At 44.8% G+C, this 19,742-nt stretch overlaps 1 non-coding gene across 1 annotated transcript; it reads left to right on the top strand.

Moving 5' to 3' along the window:
• The first annotated feature begins 380 nt into the window (after positions 1–380).
• On the top strand, positions 381–487 carry LOC141414268 (U6 spliceosomal RNA). The gene has a single exon (XR_012439330.1). It is a non-coding gene; the product is annotated as a U6 spliceosomal RNA (small nuclear RNA).
• Positions 488–19,742: the final 19,255 nt, after the last annotated feature.

The following is a 19,742-nucleotide window of genomic DNA, read 5'->3' as shown; positions in this document are numbered from 1 at the left end:
TTCTTCCCCATTGGCATTTTCCCTGTTCCTCAAATATGGCAGGTTCCTTCCCACCTCAGGAGTGTCACAATTATTCTCCTGACCTTGAATGGTCTTATCTCTAATCTCTGCAAGGCTGGTTCCTTTTCTTTCAGGTCTTGGCTCAAATGGTGCCTCATAGGCAAGGCCACTTTTGTGCCTTGTCTAATTCCACCTTCCAACACTACCTGACCCTACCTCCCACCATTTATTTTGTTAAGATCTGTTCTTTACCTGGAGCATCAGCTCCATGAAAGCAGAGTCCCTGCTTTTCCACTGTGTCTGCAAGGCAGGATAGATATGGCTATAGGTAACATGAAAATTATAATCAGAAAACAAGCTGGAGTCAAGAACTGAGATAGGTGCTCACTTTGGCAGCACATATACTAAAATTGGAATGATATAGAGAAGATTAGCATGGCCCCTGCACAAGGATGACATGCAAATTCGTGAAGTGTTCCATTAAAAAAAAAAAAAAGAACTGAGATAGAATCAGGCTGAAATTCACTAAGGCAGCAAGAAATTGAAGCATTACTTCCACCATACTGCCTACACTCCCTCCTTCAGAGGTTGAGATACAACTCCTCTAGGTGAGCAGTTTTGTCAGAGAATAGAAGGTGCTTACTTTTAGCAAATCTTTGACCAGGAAGAATGCTCACGAAAAAGACCACAAGAAATAGTCACCCATGCCATAAGAGCCTTTGCTCATAAAGCCACCTGAGACTCATTGTCTCCATGCTTGATTGATAAAAGCAGGACAATTAGGAAGCTGCTAGGTAGTTATGTATTCAGGTAAAAAAGTGTAACTGGACACCCCCAGCTTAGTTACATGGTATAAATACTCCTGTGATCAGGAACGCCCATTGGGCCTCTTAGATCCCATTCTGTATGTCAGAGTGTAGCAGGAAGGAGGACCAGAGAGAAACAGACAGGCCTGTGTTCTGATAAAGTAGCGGCGGTAGGCCGGTGGTGGGGGGGATGGCAGAGAAATAAAACCTAAAGAATCCAAATGTGAAGAAGGTCACATAGCACGAGGGGCAGAAGGGTACTAGCACTGGGGTGACATAGCCTATAGAATTGCATATAACCATATGTGGGTGAAACCTTGAATATTTCTTTATTGCCTCTATAACCTGCTTGCAAGGGTACATATGAGACCCCTTTGTTCTCCAGGCTCAGCCTTTGAACATGAATCTGTTGAGTCTGTGCCAGCACAATGAAGAGTTGCTTCCTCACCTCAGAGTTGCATGTCTCTGTTCGAGTCTCCTATAATATTTCTCTGCCAGGATTGCAGAGACTGTGGTTTTTTTCATCTCCCTTGTCACTGGGGTGTGTCCCCCAGACTTCTGGGAGAAGATCCCACCAGGTGCCAACAGACAGCTTGATCAGGAGGAGGGACTCACCCTCCCGGTGAGTCTGGGTGAGTGCCTCAGCTGCACAACAGAACCCGGTCATGTGTAGCAACCAGTGAGGGAAGCACCGCCCTCACTAGCACTGAACCTAGGTAAGAACCTAGGTTCAAATTCAGACGTGCCTCAGGAGGCAGAAGAGGAGACTGATCAACTCCCAAAGACCCCTAGTAACTGCCTTTTGGGGTGGAAAACGGGTCTCTCAGGTTTAGGGAGTTGAATGAAAGTATGTGAGACACCTCAGGGAATTAGGGAGGTTGAGCTTTTCCTGGGAAATAGCCACAACTGAGGTTAAGAGATGGGTAACAAAAATTCACTTCCAAAGTGGGGGAGTCACAAGAGAAAAGATGCCTCATCCATCATTTCACCTAATAGCCCTCTGGGTATAATTTTAAAGTTTTTTCTTTATTTGAGCATGCACTCTATTTTGTGTGTGTGTGTGAATTTGTTTAAAGCATTAGGCAAAATTTAATTTGCTCCTGAAATTCCAGTTTATCTTATGTGCACTTAAGATGACTTTTTTCTGGCATGCTTAATTTATAAAACTTTTGTACGTGCATGTGTGTGTGTGTAAGCATCTTCAAAATCATTCTTAAACTGCTGTTATAAGGTTAATATGATATTCAGGTAACAAAAAACAGGTGTTTGTTTTAACGATCTTTGTTATAAACTGCTTAAGCTTTTTACGTATGAATATGTACACATCTTGAGGATTGTTCTTATTATAGAGTCAATGTAAAAGAAATTATTACTCTGTTCTACTGCTACTTTTAAGAAAACAGTTTTCAAACTTATTTCAATCAGTTCTCACTAGGATGCAGACATTCACGGGTTAACACTCTGGCTTAGACCAGAGGAAGGAAAAAAGAAAAGAAAAGAAAAGAAAAAAAGTGGTGGGGAAGGCACAGCCTGCAACAGGAATATTAAAATTTGGGTAGTTAAAAATGACATTAGCCTGTTTCATTCTGTCATAAAGAAAATCTGGGATTGAATTCTCTCTTATAATACATGGGTCTATTAACAAATGGGCTTTCTATAAATTGTTTTTATGCAAATAATAATTTTAAGGTTGCTTTCTTTCTGGTTTTTTTCATACAAATATAAGGCTCTAAGTTAAAAGGTTAATGAGTTATTGTCAACAAGTAACTATATATATATATATATATATATATATATATATATAGTATTAAGGATATGGTTTTTAAAAAATAAAAGTTTAAAGTACTTTTAAATAAAAAAAAGGATAAAGACAGCTCCCCCAGAAGATACAAAATAAGTTCTCATAAAGGTACTGAGTAAGTCATCATAAAAAAATGGAGCTTATAAATGCTGATGTAAGTTGACTAAAATCCAGTTACATTAAAGGTTTTGTAAGGGCAAAATTTAATGTAGTGATGTTAAACTAAAACTTAATTCTCTAAGCTCAAAACAAGGCTATCTTAAAATATTATATTATTCTTTTAACATTTATAAAAAAACTGTCTTAAAAATAGTTTTTGTTTTGTCAAGATAACTGTCAGGAATTTTTGGTGCTACAGGTTAATCCAAAAATTTATCAAGACATCAAGTGTTTATTAAAACACAGAGAGGCAAGAGGCAGCTGAACACAGGGAGTGCTGCTGCATTGACATGAGTGTTGAGACAGATTCACTTATGCAAAGCAAAGTTAAAAAAAAAACAAAGCCAAAGTGCACCCTCAAGATGGGATAAAGAAACAAACAAACAAACAAACAAACAAAACTCAAAAAGGAGCAGTACACTGGAGGTCAAGACCTCCAGTTTTTATTGGAGTCAACAGAGTGATATTAGTCCTTCTCCTTCCATATGTCAGGCAGAGGGAATTTTTGACCTGGGATGGCCAGACTGGGCTGTTATTTTAGGGGGCCTCCATTGACTACAGGTTGGTGGGATCTGCTCTATGTCATGAGCCATCTGTTAATGTCAACAATCTGGGATATTATAATGGTTCTTGGCCATTAGGTTTGCTAACTCTACACTTAGTCCCCATAAATATTTACCCATGTTCTCTGGTGACTTTTGTCGGGGTTTTAACCACTAAGGTAACTGAGTCATGTTCATTTAAGTGTTGGTTTATGTAAAATCTTCTAGGTGACCTCATGGTTAAACAACTGTTGTCATGGGCTATTCTAATGCAGACCTATATGTGTCTGTTACTGGGCTACTTAGGGTCACTGATCCTGTTTCCCCTCACCCTCCAACTGATGAGAAAATTTAAGGTTTTACTTCAAGAACAACAACTAAACTAATATGTATATATAACCTCTACAGAGCTGTGATGCTGTTGCTGGTTCCTGTATACTAAATATTTTTATGTTTTTCAAGTATATCAAGCCTTGTAAAATACAAAATTTAGATAAACACAGTAACAAAAAGTTAATGGTACTGATATACTGTTCTATTAGTTGCTAAATTGTCCATAAAAATTTTAACCATGGCTCTTTTAAGTTTTTGTCATTACAGTTCTGATCCTTCTGGGGGCATTTACAATTAAGTTCATAAAGAATGACTCTAATAAGTACTTATGTGTCAACCAGGTTAGTTCTTCAGACATCTTCTTTCGTTGGATTTTGTTTTGTATTGTCTTTGTCTAGAAGCCCACTGCCTAAGAGCTATTCCTTCTAAGCCTCTTTGTTGCTTAAATTTGGCCAAGAGTCTAGTTGGCACTGACTCCCACCAGATCTGCTAGTTACTTCCTCCCCCACTCCAATGTGGGTTCAAAACCAAACAAACAAAAATCCAGGAAAGAGTAAATCCTCATGATGAGGAAAGAAAATGACCAATGGAGAAAGATCTTCAGTCTACAGCCATACCACCCTGCATATGCACAATCTTGTCTGGTCTCAGAAGCTAAGCAGGGTCAGGCCTGGTTAGTATTTGGATGGGAGACAAATATCCAGAAGAAACTGCTCAGAAATAGTTTGGAGACAAGGGGGGAATGCCATCAAAGTTCAAATGGAGTCACCCATGCCAAACCTGTCAAAAATAATCAAGGCCAAGAGGATTGAGGAAATGGTTCTTATACATGTGTGGCTATCTGGCATTAAAGCCCTTCCAGACACAAACTCATATTTTTTAGACAGGTCTTCTACTTAAATAGAGAAAAAATGACTATTTTTATGAGCTCTAAACATGTCCTTTGATACTTAAAGATGGTGGTTCTAACTTTTTTAAACAATGCATTTTCTTGGACATATATACTAATAATATATTGTTGCCACCTCAATTCTACTCAGTAAAAAAAAAGAAAGAAAGAAAGAAACCAAAGTACACTGGGTAAAAGAATAAAATGTCCAACCATTAAAACCCCATTGGAGGGGCCCTTTTGTTGTTATCTTGGCTATCCCCACTGCAGTTAAAGTAGCAAAAATTGCTCTCTGGATCCACCACAGCCAAGTAAAGCCAGCCTGTCCTGAGTGGGAGTACTCAGAACATCACTGACTCAGCCTTACCATGCAAGATCACCCTCCAGAACACCTGCCCCCTTCCTCAGAAGGATCTCGCTTCCCAGGAGACAACAGGGGACCACAAACAATGGGACAACAGCCCTGTTCTAGTCACTCTGGAAGCTGATTAGTGTACACATGGCAGAAGCTTGAACATAGACGCACCCCTGCTCTCCTCTACACACTTGTACTCTTAGCTTTTGGGTTGGCCCTTGCAAGGTTTAAACCATGTGCTGAGTGTTATAAGAGAGCTGTTGTTGGGACCTCCACACAGCCATACTTTTTATCATGCATCCACTAACAGGTCAGGTGTTACATCAGCTCATTATACATCCCAGGTTTTTGCTGGTAAGTGATACTAAAAGTCCCAGAGTAAAGAAAACAATGCAGCCTACATTTGTCATGGAAAGCAGAACAATGGGTCTTGTCTTGGGAGCATGTTTGATGTTACCCTGTCTGGTTCCCTTGGTATTGCAGTCCACCAGAACCATTGTGGAGCACATTATAAAGGGAAAAACAGCTGCCCAAGTAATGATGCTATGGAAATATAAGCCCTTAAATCAAGATGATGCTCTTTGACCCTAGGTGGGTCCACACATCAAAGGGGAGAATGATGTAGGAGGAAGAAGGACCAGAAGAGAAACAGACAGGTCTGTGTTCTGATAAATTTGCATAGCAGAGAGATAAAACCTAGAGAATCCAAAACATGCAGAAGGTCACATAGTGTAGCAGTCCCATAACATAAATCAGCCCTATGACAACTTAGGAATGTGGAAGCCCCCATGACCTGGGGGAAGCAGAGCAACCAGCTTGGCCAGATGACCAGGAGGTACTAGAGGCCCACGCATGCTAAGAATGGACCTATAGGATTCCACTACAAACTGTTCTTTAGGTTAAGGTGAAAGCCATATCTCCCACTCCAGCACTCAGGAGGCATCTGGTTTCTGGACCCTGCTGTGTGTCTCTCTGCTCAGTTTTTCTCTATCAAAAAAGTTTCTTTCCTGCCTGTAACTGGTGCTCCGGCCTCTCATTCTTGAGAGTGTTCTGAGAGCAAGAACCCTTTAGCACATCTGTGGATTCCTGTGTTATCTTGTGCCCATGACATCTTGGCGACTCAGATGGGACCCTCTTCTCTTCAGGGTGAAAGGTCGGTTCTGGCTGTGCCTAAATGGAGACAGTCTGCCTGGGAAGTGATCATAATCATCCGGCACTCCTACGGACTCTGTCTACTGGGAGAGCCCCCCCTGCTGCAGAGTAGCCAAAAGCAGAACTTTCTGGCAGCCACTTCACTTTTTCCCTCTATCAATAGGGAGGTTTCTCCTGAAAGTGGAGGGGGAATTTCTTGAGCCCCCTTAGGCTTCTGGCAAAATCCAGCACTTTCCTCCTCAAAGTGCAATGTTCTGAGTCTGTCCCAGGGTTTATAAGGGACTGCCTCACTGCCATGTGGGCAAATATGAACCCCTCCTGCTGCCAGACTTCTCTCTCTCTCTCTCATTTCTGCACTAAGACCCAATGTCCCTTTTGCCCCTGACAGCACTGGGTGACTTTCTTTAGGGATACATGGGAGGACACCACGCCTACATTTAGTAGAGCGATCATAAAGCGCTGTGCCCTCAGGAACTCCCAGCCCTTTTTGGTCCCTTGCTTTTTCTTGGATGATGTATGCCCCTCTGACCAAATGCCAATTTCCAGGATTTTTACAACACCTTGCTGAGTCCTGCCCTCCCTTGCACCCCCACTGCCCTAGCTTTATCCTCAGGATTGCCCTAGGGAATGTATTTGCACTGTGGTTGTGGCACACACCACTTGGGTCTTCTCCAGCATCTGTCCCCAGAGTGCCCAGGAGATTATATTCTCCAAAAACATCCCTTTTCCCCACTGTCTTCTCCAGAAGACACACTTAGCCCCACGCTCACTTGACACCCTCCTGGCCTTCTGTGGCCTCATGTCTCTCATTGAGCCCTTCCTCTGGTGAGCTTTCTTCAAGCTAGATGCCTTCACCAACTGGAGATATTACAAGTATTTGGGCTTTAAGGTCAACAGAATCACAAGTGGTTGAGGCCATGCTGGTAGGGTGACTGCAACCTAGAAAGCCTTCTCAGCTTTTTCCTCAGACTTAGTCACAGATGACAGAAGGGACAAAATGGAGGGGAGAGGATGCTCTCCCTTGAGAGGAATTTCCTCATCGGGACACTGATAAATAGGAATAACCCCTCCATTGTAGACCACATGTTCTTTTTCCAGATGGGAACTTCCTCCTCTCGAGTTCTGGAGGGGTCTCCCCTTGTCTGCCTGCTAAAACGCTGGAAGGACATCAATCCTGACAATGTTCACAAAAGGCTTTGATTTTCTTTTGCACTCAGGCCTGGCCCCAACATCCCCTTGGAGATCAGGAAAAATGGTCCAAGGGCAGAACACTTAAGTATGTTATCCTCCAGTTAGACCTGTTTTGCAAGGGGGTGGGGGAGCAAATGGACAGAAATCCCCTACACACAGCTATTCTTTTTCCTTAAAGAACATCCTCAACAGTGTAAGGGAGGTGCTCAAACCCTGGCCATGGTTTCTAAAAACACACCTAAAGAAGGGGATACCTCTAAGACAGCCCAGTTGCCCCTAAGAAAGCCACTCCCCCCCTTCCACCCAAGGGAAATGAGATGGGTGACTACCCAACTCCCACAGCTCCCTTGCCTCCTTGCTCAGTGGCCTTCAGCTGCTATCCCCTCCAACAGGTTTCCAGGAGGATAGGTGGCCACCCAGAAAGAATCCATGTCCCCTGCAGATTAAGCAACCTTAAGGAAATTAAACAGGATTTACCAATGACCCAGACCAGTACATTCAAGCCTTTATTACAGTTATCCAAACTTTTGAACTGGCTTGGAAAGATCTCATGCTGCTACTAGACCAAACTCTCGCTTCTCTGGAGCAGCAAAGAGTCTTTGATCAGGCCACTCAGGTGGGCAATGATTATCATCTACAAAAGTCTTCTGTTAAGCCCATGCCCCTAGAAAGGGAAGATGAGGATACCCTGAGTCCTGACTGGAGCTCAAGTGGCTCCCAGGATGAATCCTGGATGGGCCTCCTAAATTGAGGCCAATGAATGGGCTAGACACCATTTCATTCACCTCACCATTGAAGGTTTAAAAAGGGCTAGGGTCTGGCCCAAAAAACCAAAAATTGTATGTTCTCCCTCATATGTGGACATTAGATCAAGGGTAAACACAACAAGGGGATTGGACTTTGAGCACATGATAAAAGCGAGAGCACACAAGGGAGGGGTGAGGATAGGTAAGACACCCAAAAAACTAGCTAGCATTTGTTGCCCTTAACGCAGAGAAACTAAAGCAGATACCTTAAAAGCAACTGAGGCAATAGGAAAAGGGGAACAGGTACTAGAGAAAAGGTTAGTTCAAGAAGAATTAACCTAGAAGGTAACACACACGCACAGGAAATCAATGTGAGTCAATGCCCTGTATAGCTATCCTTATCTCAACCAGCAAAAACCCTTGTTCCTTCCTATTACTGCTTATACTCTCTCTACAACAAAATTAGAAATAAGGGCAAAATAGTTTCTGCTGGGTATTGGGGGGGTGGGGGGGGAGAGGGAGGGGGCAGAGTGGGTGGTAAGGGAGGGGGTGGGGGCAGGGGGGAGAAATGAACCAAGCCTTGTATGCACATATGAATAATAAAAGAAAAAGGAAAATAAATAAATAAATAAAAAGGGCTAGGGTCAAACTCCTTAATTACTCCCAGATTACTGCTGTCCAATAAGGACCTGATGAATCCCCCACAGCCTTCTTACAGTGTCTTAAAAAGGCCACTACAAAACACACCACCATTGATCCCTAGTTGCAGGTTGGGGAGGTCCTCCTAAAAGACAAATTTCTTACCCAATCAGCCCTAGACATTCATAGAAAACTTCAAAAGCTGGTGGCCAAGGGTGACAAAACTTTAGACCAGCTGGTACAGATGGTTACTTCTGTATACTATAATCAGGACCTTACTAAAAAGAAAGAAAAAAACAAAAGATACTACGACTTAGTGGCAGCTCTTAGAGAGTTCTCTTCCTGATGGGAACCTAATGTTAGGACTTGCCACCATTGTGGGTGGGAGGAACACTTCAAATGAGAATGTCCATGGGGGGGGCATCCTGGGAGACAGCCCTGGCTCCCTCTGGGACCCTGCCCTCTCTGTAAGGGCAATTACTAGAGCCACACTGTCCCTGTCTCCATTCAGAGAAGAGGCTAGATGGCTCTCTCAAATGATGGGTCCCAGGTCTCCTGTCCAGGCTCTGGTTCATGACAGCCAGACTGAGGGGCCCGGGGTAATCCTGACAGTTGAGAAGCACAAGCCCATCTTCCCTTTGGATAGCAGAGCCCACTTCTCTGTCATTCCTTTCTCTTCAGGTCCCAAGTCTAACAACAAAGTCAGCATTTGGGGCATAGCAGGCTAGCCCTTAGAATGATATTTTACCCAGCCTTTGGCATATTCTTGGGGACACCTCCACTTCTGTCACTCATTTCTGCTAGTTCCTGAGACCCCTATTCCCTTGTTGAGAAGAGATCTCCTATCCAAACTTAAAATCCAAACATTATTCTCCTCCAGAAAGTATTTCTGTATGCCCATAATTGAGGAACAAGTGGACCCATCACTCTGGATTCTTGTTTGGGTTCAAATAAAGGATTCCCTCCAGTTTCCTCACCCAAAACAATACCCCTTAAAACCAGAGACCCAGAGAAGTCTCCTGACTATCATAAATAACCTCAAGCAACAGGGCCTCCTGGTCAAATGCTCCAGTCCCTACAATTCCCCTATTCTGGCAGTATAAAAAGGTCCCAATAAATGGAGGTTTATACCAGACCTCTGACTCATCAATGAGGGTGTAGTACCCCTGCACCCAGTGGTCTCTAATCCTTATACTCTCCCAGCTCAGATTCCCCCTAAGGCCCAATACTACTCAGTTCTAGACTTAAAGGATGCCTTCTTCTGCATACCTCTCCACCCTGAGAGCCAATTGCTCTATGCTTTTGAGGATCCCACCAAACTGGCAGGACAACTAACTTGGATGGTTCTGCTCCAGGGGGTTCACAAAAATGTGATAGCACTCACATTTTTGACTAGATATTGGCAGGAGATTTAATGGACCAGCACTCCCAGGGAGTTATTTTACTCCAATACATAGATGATCTTCTCCCTGGTGGTCCAACTGAACCCACTATTTCCAGGCCCACAGAGTCCCATTAAACTTCCTGGCCAGTTGAGTCTATAAGGTCTCCAGGGAAAAAGCTCAGTTATGTAGCACTAAGGCCAAATACCTTGGGCTGGTTCTTGAAAAACAAATTAGGTCCCTAGGCCCAGAGCAACTTCACCCTATTGTAAACTATCCTCTTCCTGAAACCCTTCAACAACTAAGGGCTTTTCTGTGAGTCACTGGATTCTGTGGAATATGGATTCCCAGCTATGCCGAGATTGCTCACCCTCTATATCACCTTCAATGAGAGGCTCAACAACACTTTCAATCCCTCCTTGAGTGGGACAAAGAAAGCCAAGATGCCTTTCTTAAACTCAAACAGTCTCTTGGCTCAGCCCCAGTCTTAAGCCTACCCACCCAAGACACTTTCCAGCTATATGTCTATGCACAAGGGGGGCTGGCCCTTGGAGTCATCAGACAACTTTGAGGAAACACTCCTCAACCTGTGGGATATCTAAGCAAGGAACTAGAGAATATAGCTAAGGGATGGCCATGCTGGTATCTGAGGCTCAAAAACTTGTTTTAGGAAAACCTCTTACTGTTTACACCCCCCATGATCTGGGAGGCATCTTAAGCTCTAAGGGAGGATTATGGCTGTCTGATAACTGATTACTCAGGTACCAGGACCAGTTCCAGAATTGTCTGGAGGTGACCCTCAAAATCTCCCCTAATTTCAACCCTGCTTCTCTCCTCCCTACAGAAGGGGATGTCCTCAGTCACTCCTGTGAGGAGGTCTTGGCTGAAAATTTCACCCCAAGACCCAACTTCCTCCATAAGCCTCTATCAGATCCAGATCTTACCCTTTTTACTGATGGGATATTCTTAATTAATAATGGAGAGCAACAGGCTGAAGCGGCAGTAGTCACGTCCACTCAAATCTTGTGGGCAGAACCCCTGCTCCCAAACACCAGTGCCCAACTAGCTGAACTTACTGCCTTCACCAAAGCCTTACAGCTCTCCCAGAGCAAAAGAGTCAATATTTATACTGACTCCAAATATGCCTTTCTGATTTTACATGCCCATACAGCCATCTGGGGGGAACAGGGAATGCTCACTGCCTCTGGGTCTCCCATCAAACATTCTCAGATGATCCTAAAACTTTTGGATATGGTCCTCTTGCCCCAACAAATGGCAGTTATCCACTGTCCAGGACACCAAAAGATGGATGACCCCATTGCTCTTGGCAATAAAAAAGTGGATACAGCTGCAAAAGAGGCAGCTCAACAACACTACATCCAGGGTACTCTTTTGTGGAAACAATCTCTTCTCCCACCTGAGAGACATTATTACCTCCCTTCTGAAACTCAAAGGGCCTCATCTCAGGACTACTGCCTGGACCACCAAGGATGGGGGATCTCCCCTGAAGACAAGCTTCTCCTGCCTCAGAGCCTACAGTGGAAGGTCCCCAAAACTTTACATCAAACCTACACCTTGGGAGTAGAAAACACCTTGTCCTTGTTCAAACACATGTTTCAGTGTAAAAATTAGGGATTCCCTACAAGACATAATTAGGGGATGTGAGATCTGTCAGCATAACAATCCTCACAACCAACCCCCCTTCCCCCTGCTGGGACTCAGAGGCAAAGTTCCTATGCCAGAGAGGACTGGTAAATTGATTTCACCTACATGCCAGAGAGTCTTCACTCCCATTTGCTTCTAGTGATAGTGGACACCTTTACAGGGTGGGTTGAGGCTTTTCCTTGCTCCACAGAAAAGGCCCAAGAGGTGGTCAAGGTTCTAATTCAGGAAATCATTCCCTGATTCAGTCTCCCTCACAGCCTCCGGAGCAACAACGGCCCAGCATTCTGAGCCCAAGTGACTCAGGGGGTATCCAAGGCCCTAGCCATGAAATATTACCTCCACTGTGCCTGGAGTCCCCAGTCCTCAGGGAAGGTGGAACAGGCCAGTGGATTACTCAGCATCACTTAGCCAAATTGGCCAAGGAAACACATCTTCCCTGGCCCAAACTTCTTCACCGACTCTCTTCCGCCTCAGAAACACCATGGGCAAGCTGGGTATCACCACTCTTAAGTCTCTTTATGGCCATCCATTTCTCACTAATGACCTCATTCTGGATGGTGAAACAGCCAGACTTATACCTCCCACAGCATCCAGCCTAGCTAAGTTCCAACAAATCCTAACTGAGTTACACCAAGGCATCTTGCATGCCCCCACTTCTTCTCCTCCACTCTTTTGTCACAGTGATTTGGTGCTTGTTAAAATTCCTCACATATCCAGGGAGCCTTCCTGTATGGGAGGGGCCATACCTGTGCTTCTTTCCACCCCAACAGGAGTCTGAGTGGCGATCCACACCTCCAGAGTCAAGCACTGGAACCCCTCAAAAGACACTTCTCCTGAAGACTTGGACTCAGAAGCAGCACAGTACTCCTGCCAGCCTCCGGAGGACTTCTGACTCCTCTTCAAGAAGGCCCCTCAGGATAAGTGACTGCCCCTGGACCCTCACATTCTTGGGATAGATAACCATGAGGCTCACCACAACTCTCCTCTATACACTTGAATTCTTTCTTTTCAGTGTGGCATTCACCCGGCCACCTCTATGTACTGAATGTTTTAAAACTGCCTACATTGGGGGCTCCAGATGTTCTTACTTTACATCCTACACCCACCAACCAAGTGGATGTTACTTGGGCAAATACACCCCTCAGGTTTGCATACACTCGGGTAAGCAGTACTGGAAGTCCCAGAGTTTGGGAAACAAAACAGGCTATATTTGCAATGGGAGATTAGAAGAATGGGTCTGTTGGACTTATCTGGGCACTGGGGAGTGTCAGATGGTGGAGGAGTCCAGGACTTAGCCTGAGAACAGCTTGTTAAGGAGACAATAAAACCAAAAGCCAATAACCACTCAAGGCCCTGGTTTAAAGAATGAACTCAGGGGTGAGACAGGGAAAGGGTTAGAGCTCCTGGCAATAGAAAAGAATCTCTTCATAGACCTGGGAGAGAAACTAAATGTCTCAAATTGTTGGATATGCAGAGTGCCCTCATGAGTGAGGAGTGGCCTTGGAAAGGGTCTAGTTTAAATGCTTACTAACTTCTATTATGGAATCACTCTATAACTATCAAGGAGAGTAACCATCCCCAGTCCTGGATTCTCACATCAGAAGTCACTGGGGAGGAATGTCTTGAAAGAATTGGGCCCACATATGATAAATTGGTGGAAGAGATCCCTTGTAAATGCGAACTTTCTTACAATGAGACAAATCTAACCTGGCAGCCCAAAAAGCCTCCCAATAATTGCTCCCAATGCTGCAAATCTCTAACCAACTACAGCCTCTTCAATGGCTCCACTACTAACGAGGCAAATCTACTTCGAGGTATCCCTGAGATTGGCAAATATCGGGACAACCTCACCAGCACTGTCCCAGGTGGTGGAAAATGCCAGATGGGTTATTCTGGATATGTGGAAAACAGGCCTACTCCAGACTCCCTCCCACTTGGACAGGAAGTTGTACCATAGGGATTATCCAGCCCGGGTTTTTCCTTTTTTCCAACTCCCAAGGAGAACAACTGGGAGTCCCTTGCTTTGAAACCTTGGGGACCAGAACAAAGAGAAGTCTCAGCATAGGGGGAAATCAGAAGTGGGGAGAAGACAAATGGCCTCCCCAGAGGATCACTGAGACCTATGGACCAGCCACTTGGGCACAAGATGGGAGTTGGGGTTACCGGACTCCCATTTACATGCTCAATCAAATCATTCAGTTATAAGCAGTGGTAGAAATTATCACCAACCAGACTTCTTCTGCCTTAGAATTACTGGCCAGACAACAGATCCAAATGCGTGCCACTGTGTATCAAAACTGCCTGGTCTTAGATTGTCTTCTAGTTGAGGAAGGGGGTGTATGTGACAAACTCAACCATTCAGAATGTTGCCTCCAAATTGACGATAATGGACAAGTGCCACTAACATCAGAAAAATCACCCACACCCCTGAACAAACTTGGGATGCATGGAACCTAATGATTGGCTTGGTGGCTGGTTCTCATGGCTTTTCCCTCTCCTGGGACCCATTGCTGTTATCGGAGCTGTTCTGTGCTGCAGTCCCTGCCTCTTAACCTTCTCATGTGTTTCATTTCTCATTGCCTAGACTCCATCAAATTCCAAATATTACTCCCCAACCACGCTTACTATATGGATCTTTGGACACCCATTCAGGTTTAGACCCCTGACTCCTGCCAGGCCCCTCTTCACTCCCTCTCAGCAGAAAGTAGCAAAAGAGTGGATCTCAAAGTCCCACCTCCCTAATGGCAGTTAGGGGCTCCAAACCATGTAGCAGCCCCATAACATAAATCAGTCCCATGATATCTTAGGAATGTTGAAATTCCTGTGACCTGGTAGAAGAAGAGGAACCAGCTTGGCCAGATGACCAGGAGGTACTGGACGCCCACACATGCCAAGAACAGTTCCACTATGAACTGTCCTTTAGGTTAAGGCGAAAGCTTTATATATATAATCCCCACTCCAGCACTCGGGGGGCACCCGGTTTCTGGACCCCACTGTATGTCTCTCCACTCAGTCTTTCTCTATCAATAAAGTTTATTTCTTGCCTGTAACCGCAGTGCTCCAGCCTCTCATTCTTGAGAGTGTTCTGAGAGCAAGAACCCTTTAGCATGTCCGTGGTTTCCCCCGTGACATCTCACACCTGTGACAGTAGCACTAAGGTGAAGTAGCCTATAGAATTGCATATAACCATATATGGATTAAACCTTGGTTTATTTTACTTTATTTTATTGCCTCTGTAACCTGCTTGCAAGGATACATAAGATAAGACCCCTTTGTTCTTGGGCTCAGCCTTTGGACATGAGTCCACCGAGTCTGTGCCAGCACAATGAAGAGTTGCTTCCTTGCCTCAGAGTCCCATGTCTCTGTTTGAGTTTCCTATAACAAGAGCTCTAAATGTGGGGAGGGCTCCTTTTCCCCTTTCTATCTCTGCTTTACCTTTCTATACTAAATAAATCTTTACTGGCTTCTTACCTTATGAGGTACTTTTTGTAAATCACTTTGAAATTCCTTTTTCATGTACTTCAAGAGTTTTGGATCCAGTAGGTGTTTGGGAAATTGAATGGAGAAACCCTCCTTTTGGGGGGATTCTCATCACCCCCAAACTCACAGTGAAAGGTATTAATTGATTGTTGGCTGAGTGGGTGCATGGATGAGTCAGTGAGTGAATGAGTGAACAAGTGAGCTAGTGAATCAGCGTAGGAATGAATGCAGCAAAATGAGCAGAGGAGTCTCAGATCAGACAGGATCCACCAGTGGTCCTCAAATCAACTGGTTGTCCTTTGCCCAGAAGGGCTGAACCTCACTGGATTCCAGTCCAGCCTCAATGAGCCACCCTAGTAGACACCAAACCCCACTGAGATTCTGCCAAGAATCTACTCCTCTTTTTCATAACTATGATACTTTTACACTGTCCATTTAAACCACCATCATCTGACCCTCCCCTAAAGAAACTTTCAAACTAAAATTCCTTCCTCCCCTCATTTTGCCCCTTTGCGGCAGCAGAAATGCTCTATTTAGCATTCTTAAAGAGCCATTAGCATCCCAAATCCCTTGTTGTGCTGCCCGGCTGGAGGCTTGTGTTCCTGATGGACGGCTGGACTCTGCAGAGTTGCAGGGGCTGAACTGCAGCCCCTCGACACCCCTGCCACTTGGCGCAGTCTCCCTTCTGGCTGCCAAACTCCAGTTGTCCCTCTCATTTTGGATATTTAGCATGTAATCTTTCTCCAACTCTGGTTCCACAAAATGAAAGCCCCCCGCCCCCCCCGCCCAACTTTGGCAAGGGAAGATGAATATCCCCATTGCAGGACAAATGGGTGTGAGGAGACTGGTTGACGCTCCATCAGCTCCCCCTCTACTGCCTTACCCAGCTACCTTGCACCCCCAGCATCGTCCCACAGGACTCTACCCCCCCCCAGTTAATTCCTAGAGGGGATAGGGCTCAAGTTCCTTTTAGATTAAGTAAACTTTTTAAAAAGTAGATTTAGGAAATTACCCAGAAAACCCAGATCGGTACATCCAGGTATTCAGAGAAGTCAGCCAAAACTTTGAACTGAACTGGAAGGTTATAATGCTATTGTTATCTTAGACCCTCACTGTCCTGGAGAAACAGCAAGTACTAGTTCAGGCAGCTGCAACTGATGATGATTATCACTTAGATAAATGTGGCCCTACAGGCCTATCTCAGATGGGGCTCTTACAGGAGGAGAAGGGGGAGTGTGAAGAAAGACAGAGACAATGGATACCTAAAGGGGAATCCTGATTCCCTATTCCCACAGGAGATCAGGCAATACCTAGATATGATCCTAACTAGGACTCTAAAAATGACAAGGATGAATGGACCCATCACCACTTCATCCACTGCATTCTTGAGGGTATGAGGAGAGCCAAGATAAGACCCCTTAATTACTCCCAGGTCATGGCTGTACAGCAAGGACCCTTAGAAACCCCAGTAGCTTTCCTACAGAGACTTAAGGATGCCTTATAAAAGCATACCAACATTGTACCAGAGTCACAGGAGGAGATTATCCTAAAAGATAAATTTCTAACACAGTCAGCCCCAGATATTCATAGAAAACTTCAAAGGCTGGTGGCTGAAGGGAGCAGATATCTAGACCAATTGGTCCATGTTGCCACATTGATATACTGTAATAGGGACTTAAAAAAAAAGGGACCCAAAGAGGGAAAAGAGAAAGGATAAATGGGAGGAGGTTCTGATTACAGCACTCAGAGAGATCCCTCCGGAGCAGAGTTCAAACCTGAGCACATGTTTTCAATATGGAGAGGACAGTCATTTTAGGAGGGAGTGCCTGGAGGAGGCCACCTCCGGGACCTGGCCCCATTTGCCAGAAAATGCATTAGAAGGCACACTGTCCTCAGTTCCCAAGGGAACCAAGGCCAAAGCCTCCCACCAAATGACTGGTCCCAGGGCCTCCCATCCAGAGGAGCCCCAGACAATACTTACTATTGAAAAGCACAAAGTCAGCCTCCTTATTGATACTGGAGCCAGCATCTCAGCTATTCCTTTCTCTCCTGGATCCAGGTCCTCCAAGAAAATTACTGTTTGGGGCATATCAGGCCAGCCTCTAGAATGTTATTTCACTCAGCCTTTAGCCTGCTCTTGGGGAGATTTCCACTTCTGTCATTCCTTTTTAATTGTCTCTGAAACCCCTACTCCTCTGCTAGGGTGAGACCTTCTATCTAATTGGAGGTACAGCTCCTTTTACCCCCAGGAGATTACTTTTTCTTGTTCCTGATAGAGAAACAAGTAGATCCACAGTATGTTTACACCATGGGACTAGCACAAAGGGTGGTCCCAGTCCTAGTTCATCTCAAGGACCCCTCTTGGTTTCCACATCAAAAACAATATCCTTTAAGACCAGAAGTTAAGAAGAGACTAATTCCCATAATCAAAGACTTAAACAGACAGGGACTGCTAATAGAATGCTCCAGCCCATATAATAGGCTGACACCTATTCTTGGTGTCAGGAAGGGATCTAATAAATGGAGGCTTGTCCAAGATTCCTGCCTGATCAATGAAGCAGTAGTGCCTCTCCACCCTGTACTTCCAAATCCCTATACACTTTTAACCCAAATACCCCCAGGTACTGCTTACTACTGTATCCTGGACCTAAAGGATGCCTTATATGCTAAAAGTCAACCTACCTTTGCCTTTGAGACACCACATGAAAGGCATGACAGGTCACCTGGACTGTCCTCCCCCAGGGATTCAGAGACAACCCCCATCCCTTGGGTTGGCTCTAACCCAAGACTTGGCAGAGTGGTAATTTCCACAAGCTACCCTGCTACAATATGTAGATGACCTCCTTCTCTGTGGACTGAATCAGCCTGTCATTTTGCAAGCCACTGAATCCTTACTAAACTTCCTAACAGAGAGAGGTTATAAAATCTCTAAAAAAAGCCCAATTGTGTCAGTCTAGGGTTACATATTTAGGTCTTGTCCTGCAGAAAGAAATGAGGGCTCTAGGAGAAGATAGAATCTGTCCTATCCTGATGTTTCCTCTGAAACAATTGAGGGCCTTTTAGGGGTCACAGGATACTGTAGAATTTGGATCCCGGGATAGGCAGACCTAGCCAGGCCCTTATATCAGATCCTTAAGGAAGCACAGAAGGATTTCCCAACCTTTTACTGAATGGAATGACAATCCAAAAAATACATTCCACCAGTTAAAAAGGCCCTTATGACAGCTCCATCCCTGGGTCTCCTGGTACAGGACAAGTTTCAATTATATGTTTATGAAAAGGGAGGATTGGCCCTGGGAGCGGTGACTCAGCTCCAGGGCATCACTCTCCAGTCAGTGGACTACTTAAGTAAAGAATTAGATCAGGTAGCCAAGGGACAGCCAGGATGTCTTCGAGCAGTCGCTGCAGTTAGCTTTCCAGTGCCTAAAGCTCAAAAACTTGTCCTAAACCGGCCCCTGACCGTTTACACCACACAACCTAGGGGAAATTTAAACTCAAAAGGGAGGTTACTCTAATAGTTTCAGGGATAATGGCATTGATTGCAGTCCTAGCTGGAATCAGCTATGGGGTGATTGCCAATCATATAGCTGCAAAAAACCTAACCAAAATAGTAGAGGGCACCTCAGACCAGGTAGGCCTTGCCATTAAGGACATGCAAAGGTCTTTGTCATCCCTTGCCTGTATGGTCATAGACCACTGCCTGGCCCGAGATTTTCTTTTGGCTAAACAAGGGGGGATATGTGCCATGGCCAATACTTCCTGTTGGACATATATAAACACTTCAGGCATTTTAGAGGAACGTGCAGACTACATTCTCCAACAGGCTAAGTGGCTCCGAGAACAGTCCCTTGAAACTCAGATAGCTACAAAGGTATGGGAACAAATAAAATCCTGGCTCCCCTCCAGGGCATGGTTCCTACCCTTTCTGGGACCTGTAGTTGCCATTATTCTCTTACTTATGTTTGGGCCTTGCATTTTAAACTTACTTATCAAATTTGTTTCCTCTCGCCTAGAATCCATCAAACTACAGATGCTCCTGATGGAGATGAAAACGACTTCGGTCCCCTTGATAACCACTCTCATGGTCAGCCCTGATGCTGCAGGCCCTTTCATTACCACCTGTCAGCAGGAAGTAGTCACTAAATAGACTTCATTGTCCCTATTCCTAACAGTAGTTAGGGCAATCACTGAGAGGGGAGACTTGAAGGACGGACTGCAGGAGGTCCCAAAAGGTGATAATTAGCCAGGGAGACACTTCTCCTTCCCAGGAAACATCTGTTTGCACCAGAGAGACATCTCCACCCTCAGACAATTTTTAAAAAGGCTATAAAACCCAATTTCCAACCTGACCCATGGGACTACCGGTTTTCAGGTCCTGCTGCATGCCCACATACAGCTTTTCTCTTCTCTTCTCTACAAGTAAAATCTTTTGGACCTCTGCTGCTGGAGTCCACCTCTGCTCTCAATCTCAGAGCGGACCAAGAACTCCAACATCTAAAAATTCCTGCATGTCATCTGCGTACTGTGAGCCCAGGTCAGGGAGAAAGATAGGACAGTTAAAATTTAAAGACAAAGAACCTGTCAGGGTGAAGGGAAGAAAAA

The sequence above is a fragment of the Castor canadensis genome, chromosome 11, assembly GCF_047511655.1.
Source record: "Castor canadensis chromosome 11, mCasCan1.hap1v2, whole genome shotgun sequence".
In the NCBI taxonomy this organism is placed as follows: Eukaryota; Metazoa; Chordata; class Mammalia; order Rodentia; family Castoridae; genus Castor; species Castor canadensis.
This window is presented reverse-complemented; position numbering and strand designations above follow the sequence as displayed.